An 8,413-nucleotide genomic window follows, 5' to 3' on the forward strand; every position below is an offset into this window, starting at 1 on the left:
CACATATTTAAATGACGGCAGCTTTACAGTTTTTACACAAATGTCACAAATATGATTATCCAATGAAGAACACACCTATCATAATACATTCTGGATAATATTCATATGCAAACGCATACAATCAATGAAAATTGCAGAGGAACGATGCAGATTCCACATTTTTATATAAATTCTTTTAGTGTCTGAAGCTAGAGAAAGATATTAAGAGTATTATACTCATTCAAGCCACGTGGGGCTACAGTGTCGAGGGTTGAAATCCAGTAACTTTCACGTTGTTTGAGTAACAATAAACGATCCCCCCCCAGATCAAATGGGGGGAACCCAATCAATTAACATATTGTTCCAGGTCGAGGGACCCGCAAGCAGTGGCGGTGGACGCCCTAGTGACTCCGTGGGTGTTCCAGTCGGTGTACATGTTTCCTCCACTTCCACTCACCCCAAGAGTTCTAAAGCTCATAAGGAGAACAAGGGTTCAAGCGATCCTCATTGCTCCAGACTGGCCAAGACTGGTTACCTGGTCCTGATCACGAAGGTAACCGTCATAGACACAACCATACAGGTGGTGAGAAGCTACGAAAAAGGAGACTGATAGGCCTTGATACAAGCTACTATTTGGTACGCAATATTTTATGTGCATGTGTAGAGCACACCTTGTAATAACTTACTACACCATTAGGCGCTTGTTCTTCTCTACTTTTATTTATTTTTATATATATATATATATATATATATATATAAAACATCCAAAGACCGGCACTCCCTCTGCTTGTGTAGCTGCCCTGGTGCCCCCAGAGAAATACTGATATGGAGGACAAAAAACTGCGGCACTCAGGGACTTTTGCTTACAAAACTGTATTACAAAATTCAATTACATGGCGCACCTGCGCCCCACCAACGTTTCGGGGAGTCCAACCCCCTTGACAAAGGGGTTGGACTCCCCGAAACGTTGGTGGGGCGCAGGTGCGCCATGTAATTGAATTTTGTAATACAGTTTTGTAAGCAAAAGTCCCTGAGTGCCGCAGTTTTTTGTCCTCCATATATATATATATATATATATATATATATATACACACAGGTTGAGTATCCCTTATCCAAAATGCTTGGGACCAGAGGTATTTTGGATATGGGATTTTTCCGTATTTTGGAATAATTGCATACCATAATGAGATATCATGGTGATGGGACCCAAGTCTAAGCACGGAATGCATTTATGTTACATATACACCTTATACACACAGCGGAAGGTAATTTTAGCCAATATTTTTTGTAACTTTGTGCATTGAACAATGTGTGTGTACATTCACACAATTCATTTATGTTTCATATACACCTTATACACACAGCCTGAAGGTCATTTAATACAATATTTTTAATAACTTTGTGTATTAAACAAAGTTTATGTACATTGAGCCATCAAAAAACAAAGGTTTCACTATCTCACTCTCACTCAAAAAAGTCCGTATTTCGGAATATTCTGTATTTCGGAATATTTGGATATGAGATACTCAACCTGTATATGTATATATGTATATATATATATATATATGTGTATATATATATATATATATATATATATATATATGTATATAAAATAAAATCCAGAACGTATTCACATCGCTTCACTTTTCCCACATTTTGTTATGTTACAGCCTTACTCCAAACTGGAAAAAAAATATTTTTTTCCGTCAAAATTCTACACACACTACCCCATAATGACAACATGGAAAAAAGTTTTAGAGATATTTGCATATTTATTAAAAATAAAAACTAAGAAATCACATGTATATAATTATTCACAGCCTTTGCTTAATACTTTGTTGATGCACCTTTGGCAACAATTAGAGCCTCAAGTCTTTTTGAATATGATGCCACAGGCTTGGCACACCTATCTTTGGGAAGTTTTGCCCATTCCTCTTTGCAGCACCTCTCAAGCTCCATCAGGTTGGATGGAAAGCGTAGGTGCACAGCCATTTTGAGATGTCTCCAAAGATGTTCAATCGGATTCAAGTCTGGGCCACTCAAGAACATTCACAGAGTTGTCCTGAAGCCACTACATTGATATCTTGGCTGTGTGCTTAGGGTTGTTGTCCTGCTGAAAGATGAACCGTCACACCAGTCTGAGGTCAAGAGCGCTATGGAGCAGGTTTTCATCCAGTATGTCTCTGTACATTGCTGCATTCATCTTTCCCTCTATCCTGACTAGTCTCCCAGTTCCTGCCGCTGAAAAACATCCCCACAGCATGATACTGCCACCACCATGCTTCAATGTAGGGATGGTATTGGCCTGGTGATGAGCGGTGCCTGGTTTCCTCCAAGCATGACGCCTGGCATTTACGCCAAAGAGTTCAAACTTTGTCTCATCAGACCAGAGTATTTTGTTTCTTATGGTTCGAGAGTCCTTCAGGTGCATTTTGGCAAACTCCAGGTGGGCTGTCATGTGCTTTTTATTAAGGAGTGGCTTCCGTCTGGCCACTCTACCATACAGGCCTGATTGGTGGATTGCTGCAGAGATGGTTGTCCTTCTGGAAGGTTCTCCTCTCTCCACAGAGGAATGTTGTAGCTCTGACAGAGTGACCAACGGGTTCTTGGTCACCTCCCTGACTAGGGCCCTTCTCCCCCGATCGCTCAGTTTAGATGGCTGGACAGTTCTAGGAAGAGTCCTGGTGGTTTCGAACTTCTTCCATTTATGGATGATGAAGGCCACTGTGCTCATTGGGACCTTCAAAGCAGCAGATATTTTTCTGTACCTTTCCCCAGATTTGTGCCTCGAGACAATCCCGTCTCTGAGGTCTACAGATAATTCCTTTGACTTCATGCTTGGTTTGTGCTCAGACATGCACTGTCAAGTGTGGGACCTTATATAGACAGGTGTGTGCCTTTCAAAATCATGTCCAATCAACTGAATTTACAGGTGGACTCCAATTAAGCTGTGGGAACATCTCAAGGATGATCAGTGGAAACAGGATGCACCTGAGCTCAATTTTGAGCTTCATGGCAAAGGCTGTGAATACTTATGTGCATATGATTTCTTAGTTTTTTATTTATAATAAATATGCAAAGATCACAAAAAACTTTTTTCACGTTGTCATTATGAGGTATTGTGTGTAGAATTTTGAGGGGAAAAAATTAATGTATTCCATTTTGGAATAAGGCTGCAACATAACAAAATGTGGAAAAAGTGAAGCGCTGTGAATACTTTCTGGATGCACTGGATGCCTGGCTTGAACTTCTGTAACAGAATGCCTTGCTTATACTGTTTTGTGTTACCTTTAATGTAATTTCCTAACATAGACTTTACAATTTAGATACACCCCAATTAACCCTACCACAGTGACTCTGCAGAAGTTTCATGTTTACCACCTATCTGTAAGCAAATAGCGAACCAAAAATATTTACCTGAACAGTTTGTTTCTTCAGACTGCTATTCAGGATTGATAATGCTTCAGCTTTTCTACATTGTTATGTGAATACCATAGCAATCACTGTTTCATAATGCAGTGAGCAGATGCTTTCACACAGCTATGGGAGCTCTATTACAGTTACAGCCTCACCTGTCGGCCTTCACATGTCATGCTGACAGTCGGAGAGCCTACTACAAGTATATGGAGTGTACTTTTCACCAACCATGATTGTGAGGTAACTCGCAATGCGGTAATGTAAATTACTACTTGCATGTATCATTGTTTGGGTGCTGGGATAGTGCCTGCAAAAAAAAAAAGCCCTGTCTTGGGAATAAGCTAGAAATGAAGTGACAGCTTCCACAATGCTTCTGCGGTAAAATGTGATGGTACTCCGTAGGCTACTATTGCGCTAATGTCATCTGAAGATGTTAGCTGTCGGGTTCAAGTTCTGTAATAGGACCTTGGTGAATATGCTTTTTTTGATTTTGCAATCATATCTGCTATTAAATCCTAGGGATGCTTAACTTTCGTGAGGATCACCCCCCCCCCCCCCCAAAGGGACTTCAAGGTATTTCCCAAATATTGAGTTTGATAAATATGCCTCTGTGTGGTACATGCATGTGTAGAACTTGCTAAGGAAGAGAGAAAAAAAAAACCTTCTGTTGATGATTTCATGTTACAGCAAACATAGAGGCTTAGCCAACAAACTGGCCATCTCCACAGCAAGCACAGTTACTGGAAAAAGAAGATTTACGTAAGACTTACCATAGTTAAATCTTTTTCTGCGAGGTACATTGGTTCCACAGAGAAACATCGGGGGTGTAGAGATGGATCTTGATCCAGGCACCAACAGGCTAAAGCTTTAGACTGTCCCAGGATGCAGTAGGGCCTCCTCTATAACCCCGCCTCCAGGCACTGCGAGATCAGTTTCGTCATCCAGTCCAATGCAGGAGCAGGTAAAAGAGAAGGTAGATGTTAGTCACAGAACCACGTTCTCACGACAGGAGAAGGGACTAGCGGCTAATGCCATACAAACCCATAGAAGCAAAGTGCATCAGGGCGTGCGCTCTGTGGAACCAATGTACCTCGCAGAAAGAGATATAACCATGGCAAGTCTACCATAAATCTTTTCTGCAGTGGGGTACATTGGTTTCCACAGAGAAACATCGGGAATGTCCTAAAGCAGTTCCTCATGGGAGGGGACGCTCCATATCGGGTATGAGAACCCGGCGTCCAAAGGAAGCATCCTGTGAGGCGGAAGTATCTAAGGTATAGAACCTAATAAACGTGTTCACTGAGGACCACGTAGACGCCTTGCACAATTGTTCTGCGGACGCGCCTCGGCGGGCAGCTTAAGATCCAACAGACAGAGTAGAATGGGCTTTGATAGCAGCAGGAGTTGGGAGTCCAGCCTGCGCATATTCTTGTGCAATCACCATTCTAATCCATCTGGTCAATGTTTGCTTATTCGCAGGCCAGCCACGTTTGTGAAAACCAAAAAGGGAATCTGACCTCCTGATAGAGGCAGTCCTCTCCACATAAATACGGAGAGCCCTTACCACATCCAAAGCCCGCTCTTTGAAGGACAAATCAGAAGAGATAAAGGCCGGAACCACAATCTCTTGGTTTAGGTGAAAAGATGACACCACCTTAGGCAAATAACCAGAGCGAGTTCTAAGAACAGCCCGGTCACGGTGAAATATCAGAAAGGGTGGACGACAGGACAGAGCGCCCAGCTCTGACACCCTCCTAGCAGAAGCAATGGCCAGTAAGAACAGGACCTTGACCGTGAGCCATTTAAGATCCACTGACTCAAGAGGTTCAAATGGAGAATCTTGCATGGCATTCAGGACAACAGACAGATCCCATGGAGGGACATAGGGAGGCTGAATCCGTAAAACACCCTGAGTGAAAGTATGAACATCAGGAATAGACAACTTTTCTCTGAAACCACACTGACAAGGCAGAAATATGAACCTTGAGGGAGGCCAGACGAAGGCCTAAGCCCAGGCCTTGTTGCAGAAAAGCCAGAAGTCTGGAAGTACTGAATTTGTATGAATCATAATTCTTAGCAGCACACCAGGTGAAGTAAGAATTCCAGACCCTGTAATAAATCCGTGCAGATGCCGGTTTGCAGGCCTTTAGCATAGTTTGGATAACAGCCTCGAGAATTCTTTGGCCCCCAGGAGTGAAGCTTCAAGAGCCACGCCGTCAAAGCCAGTCTAGCCAGGTCCGGGTAGACACAAGGGCCCTGAACGAGGAGGTCTGAAAACCAATGCCGTCTGTGCCACGCTGGAGCGACTAGAAGTAGTATTCCTCCTTCTTGTTTGAACTTCTGAAACCCACCTCATCCCACTAGTGTGCTCCCTTGACCCGAAGCGGTGACGTCCTCACCACCGGAGAAAGAAGGGGCAATAGGGAACGCCCAGTGACCATTGCCGCTTTTAACGGGAAAGACACCAGTACCAGCGGCATCTGGAGTGAGATAGGGGTCACACTGCAAATGGAGATCTCTTGTACTGCAAACTAAAGTCACCTTTTACCGCCCAGCGAGGGTAAGACTGACACGGTCACTTTACCTTTATCACAAGCCGGGACGCCGGCTTCATTTCAGGTATACAGCAGTAGAGACTGTCTTTCAGTTTAATATCCATGGACATTCATATGCTTTCTGAATCACTTTGATTATTACAAATATTTATTATTTATAACAAATATAGAGTGGTTGACATATTGTTTCCACTCAAACTTATTCATAAGCTATTTTAGCAGCTCAACCATATATGCACTATTGTGTTATTTTAAAGTAGTTAGAGATATGTCATGTGTATGTGTATTTTAATAAAATTGATCGTATGTTTGTACAAAGCAGAGGTCTCCTAGCATCCTATTTGTGCAGCTTGTTACACTAATGTATATATCTCCTAAGCGCAGTGCTTTTTTTTTTTTACTTTCTATTTGATTGCTTGAGACCATAAACCAGTCTCTAAGCATTTGCAGCTGGGAGAGCAGTTATCTAATTGTTTTAAATTGGTACTAATAAGCGTCGGGAGGAGGTGTTAGCTACCACCACTATTGTTTGAACTTCTGTATTACCCTGGGCAGGAGTGACACTGGAGGGAACACGTAGGGCAGCCGAAAGTTCCATGGAATTGCCAGTGCATCCACGAACGCTGCTCGAGGATCCCTGGTTCTTGATCCAAAGACCGGAACTTTGTGATTGTGTTGAGACGCCATCAGGTCTACATCTGGTAGGCCCCACTAGAAGACTCCACTCTCCGGCGTGCATGTCCTTACGACTGAGGAAATCCGCTTCCCAGTTGAGACTCCCGGAATAAACACTGCCAATATTGCTTGCAGATGGCCCAACAAAGGGTTTTTGACACTTCCATCATTGCCATGCCTCCTTGATGATTTATGTATGCCACTGTGGTGGCGTTGTTTGACCGTACTTGAACAGGCCTGTACGAGAGGCAACGCATTGAACACTGCCCACACTGCCCGCAATTCCAGAATGTTTATCGGAAGGGGTAATTCATCCTTGGTCCACCAACCCTGGAAAGAGTGTTGCTCCAACACTGCGCCCCAACCCCTCAGACTGGCATCCGTAGTCAGTAGGACCCAGTTGGGGTTCCAGAAGTGATGGCCCCTGCTCAACTGCTGGTCCTGTAGCCACCAGGTCAGCGACAGATGAACCACCGGAGTCAAGGAGACCATGTGAGACCTGATCCGATGAGGTAGGTCGTCCCACTTGGAAAGAATTAACCTCTGCAGTGGGCGGGAATGAAATCGAGCATACTCTACCATGTCGAAAGCCAACACCATCAGGCCTAGTACTTGCATCACCGAGTGTATCGTACTCTTCTGGGGCGAGAGAGGAAGTATCTGATCCTGTCCTGAAGCTTCAGGACCTTCTCTGGAGATAGAAACAGCCGTTGACTGTGTGGGTCCAGCAGTGCCAACAGGTGCACCATGCTTTAAGCTGGGACCAGCGAGGACTACTTCCAGTTGATGAGCCACCTGTGGGCTTGTAGGAAGTTTACCATCAGTTGCAGATGACTGAGGAGGACATCTTGGGAGTTTGCCAGAATCTGCAAGTCATCCAGATATGGCAGGATCCTGGCTCCCTGGCGACTGAGATGAGCCGTCATCATGGCCATAATCTTGGTGAAGATCCGAGGAGCTGTGGCCAGTCCAAACGGCAGAGCCTGGAACGGATAGTGGATGTTGCCAATAGCAAACCGCAGATATTGCTGATGCGATATGGCAATAGGTATATGCAGGGAAGCAAGGAGGCAACAAGTGGTCTCTGGTGCTAGGGTGAGTAGTGTGAGTGTTAGATCTGTATATCAAATCTGTATATCAGCAGCCACCCGGAGCTGGAGATGCCAATTCCAGACAAGAAGAAACAACACAAATGAAAGTTCCAAGTGGCGCTTAATAATTCAAAAAATAGATTAAAATAATTTCTTTATTTATTATTAGTGAAAAGAGGTATATATTGATGTTATACAATAATAGCACAAAACTCCCGGGCGCCCACTGCTAGACACATTCAGTGACTGTCGTATCAACACGGCAACTGCGGGACACGGGGCTCCAGACACCTTGCCAAATACCAGTGTCTGGTTACCATTATCATCTACCTCAGGTGCTTTACATGCTGTGCTGCAATATCATCCGGTAACCAAGGATCCCACATACATATGTGAGTGAATTTTATATTCAGAACTTCCTACTTCAAATGTTAGTCTGTGCTTCATCCTAAACCTTTGATGAGTGACTGCACCATTTACTAAACATCAGTCATGGTGATCAGTGCATGACTACATTTATTCACTTAAAGCACAACTAGTACATGACATATTGAGTAATAATCAGTCCCATTGCTGTGGTGTGGATTTTAAATCTGTTCTGTTTTAATATACATATTGTTTTAAGTGCACATTGTTTGTTGTTCTATTATTGACTCCCGGGAGTTTTGTGCTATTATTGTATAACATCAATATATA

This window comes from Pseudophryne corroboree, chromosome 1 (genome assembly GCF_028390025.1).
Source record: "Pseudophryne corroboree isolate aPseCor3 chromosome 1, aPseCor3.hap2, whole genome shotgun sequence".
NCBI classification, from domain to species: Eukaryota; Metazoa; Chordata; class Amphibia; order Anura; family Myobatrachidae; genus Pseudophryne; species Pseudophryne corroboree.